Raw genomic sequence first — 3,161 nt, 5'->3', positions numbered from 1 at the left:
GATGAACCATGGCTCCGGTGAAATGAGGTGAGATGGCTCACGGTTGTGGATGCGTTACTTCTTCTCCGACATCGAATGTACGAAACCACAAGAAGAATAAAAGGGGAGATGAGGAGATGAGGAGATGGGAGGGAGATGAAGCATGAGAGATTGATCAAGGTGGATGAGCTCTCTCTCTCAAACAATGATGACGGCTATGGAACGAGGAAGAGAATATGTACGCTAATATATACTTAGGTCTAAGCACACGTACACGATCACCCTAAAAAACCCAATTATGGTTTGGTTTAATGAAAAACAAATTTAAACCGGGATTTAGAAAACCGGGTCGTTACAATTCTCTCCCACTTATAAGGAATTCGTCTTCAAATTCAAATCCTGAGCTGATCCTGAGCTGACTACTGTCCAATACCATCCTAAAAAAAAAATCTCTAAATAATCAATCTTCATCTGGGTCTTGGTCTCACAGGTGTCTTCCTTGATTCCGTCCTTCTCCCAACGTGCTTTGACCAACATGGTCATCATCCCCCGAACCGTTTTCACTTGTGGATTCAAAATGTCAACTTGCTAAATAGGTGCAAATTTTTTTTTTTTTTTTTTTTTTTGACTGCTGAAAAATGAACTCTGGCTCTCTCACGACCTTCCTCAATACTAACACGTCATGGAAAGTCTGACAACTCTGCTGATAACTGCAATCTATACGCCGCTGCTCCAAACTGTTCTAAAATAGGATATGGTCCCATATATTTGGACTTAAATTTTTTTAGCTTCCAAGACTTAGACCCCCCTTTAAATTTCCTCATTTTCTGGTACATTAGGTCGTCCGCTTTAAATTCCAATATGCATCTCATTTGACAATTTTGGGTTTCCTTTACCGACTCCGTTGGTGTTCTCGGTGGGTAGAGAAATACGAGTGATGTGTTTACTGTAAAATCCCTTTTCTTAACAGCTTATCGTCTAACACACTAACTCAGTTTTGGTACAAGTACATCCTCCTCGAAACTGTATGATATCCAATACTCTCAAAATCGATATTCTTAACCAAAGTCATCTCGCTATCCTGTGCTTGGCGTATCCCCCATAGAAAATCAGATACTTGCAAGTGTCCTATTAAGCTCTTGAACCCTCTTATTTCTTGAGGCATCGCTCATGTGCCCACTGAAGGCATTTTCCACCTGGTTAGCCTTACTAGGTGGTATGAGATATCCAAGTAATAATCTGCTTTAATAACTCAATCCATCCGCGTTGCCTCCCGTTTAAATATTCCTCAGTGAAGATACACTTCAAAATCTGGTGGTCCGGGAGAATCCGAGCTTCCTCTCTGTACAAATATGATAAGGGTAGCGAACCTCGTGAGATCTCGACTGAAGTGATGCATATGCAATGATCTGACCCACCTGTGTGAATCTAAAACCCAAACCGGTACGTGACACATCAGTGTACACCTTGTATAATATTCTCGATCTCGGTAGTACCAAAACTGGTGTCTTCGTCAGCTGTGCTTCAATTTAGTGAAACTCCTCGAACAAAAACTTTTCCAATCACACTTGACGTCTTTACATGTAGACGGCGTCTTCAACATTACTATAGTGGCGAACCCTTGATGAACTTTCAGTAGTACCCTGCTAACCCACAAACTGTGTGTCGCTGGCGCTCTTAGGTGTCGGTCTCTCCGTAATGGTATTATTCTCCTCTGGATCCATTGAACTCCTGCTTCCCAAAACCCCGTTTCCCAAAAAATCCAACCTTCAAGAACTATGAACCTCTTGTAGCTAATCCAACAACTCATCAATACGCGGAAGCGATACTTATCCTTAATGGTCACTTGTTCAAACCTCTGTAGTCGATACAAAGTCTTAAGCTCCCATCTCTCATCGTCGCAACAACACTGGTGGTCCCTAAGGTGAAATACTCGGTCTGATAAAATCCTTCTCTGATGAATTTTTTTTTTTTTTTTTCCATCTGCCCTTTCAGTTCGGTCATCTCCGCTCGCGCTTCGTGAAACTGGTGCTGTCCATGAGACCATCTCGATCATAAGAATGTCTCCTCTTCCAAAGGCATCAAATACATCCTCATCCCCTGCAATAACTGGAAGATCCTTCATCTCGTGCGGTTCATCATATTTAACCATCAAAATGGTCGCCAAAAATCCCTCTGCTCTTATATCCAATAACCCCTGAGCATGTAGCATGCATGCAATAAAAACTCCCATCAGCTCCAGCAATATAAACTCTTGCCCTCAGGCAATCCAACACTACTCGATGTCGTGACAGCCAATCCATTCCAAAGATGACATCGTAAAAACGTAGCTCCATCTCTGACGAGTCCCCAAACAAATCAGTCCTCCGAGCATAACTGGTACACTGCGATGATTATAAATAGCTCCCACGTCCCATGCCAGCTGTTTGAACTGACACATCTCGGGAACGATCAACAATGCCAAAAACTAGTAAACAAAACCAAGCGTAACTCCAATATCAACACAACGTAAGATGTCGCACCCCAATCCAAAAGCGATCCCCACGAGTTTACAAACTAACTATGCCTCCAAGGCAGTCAATACACTCATACACACGAATAACACATGCCAACTCATGACTCACATCTCATACCACATAATCTCCAGTAACAAAAAAAAAAACTCGTGGAGTGATAGCTTGAAGTTTGGGTGGTAGCAAAAATGTCACATTTCCACATGCAGACAATCTCCAAACACGGCTGGCGAAACTGATACACAACTGAGCAATCTGTCGAGCTGTGACATCGTCCATTTGTCGAACATCTGGCTGAAACCCTGCTAGCTAGACGGATGACGATGATAAACTCATCGTCAATAAAAAGACACTTGGATTAGAAGTTACTGAACTGAAAGGTGTTGTATTTTTCTTTCTTTAAAACTCCCAAATCCCCAGATTCAAAAATCTTTTAAAATCGATTAAACCGAATTAAAACCGAGTCAAAACAGAGTCGAAACCACGTCCCAATAAATCGCCATCCCGGGTCAGAGCCGGGACGGAACCCCGCTCTGATACCAAATTGTAACACCCGTATTTTCCAAAATAACTTAAATAAATAAAAAGTCTGAAATCTCCATTTATTACTTCTCAAAAGTCAACTCCAAAGTCGTAAATCCAATAAATGACCTTAAATCCAAATAACAC

The sequence above is a fragment of the Brassica oleracea genome, chromosome C4 (genome assembly GCF_000695525.1).
Source record: "Brassica oleracea var. oleracea cultivar TO1000 chromosome C4, BOL, whole genome shotgun sequence".
In the NCBI taxonomy this organism is placed as follows: Eukaryota; Viridiplantae; Streptophyta; class Magnoliopsida; order Brassicales; family Brassicaceae; genus Brassica; species Brassica oleracea.
Note: the sequence above shows the minus strand (reverse complement) of the source record.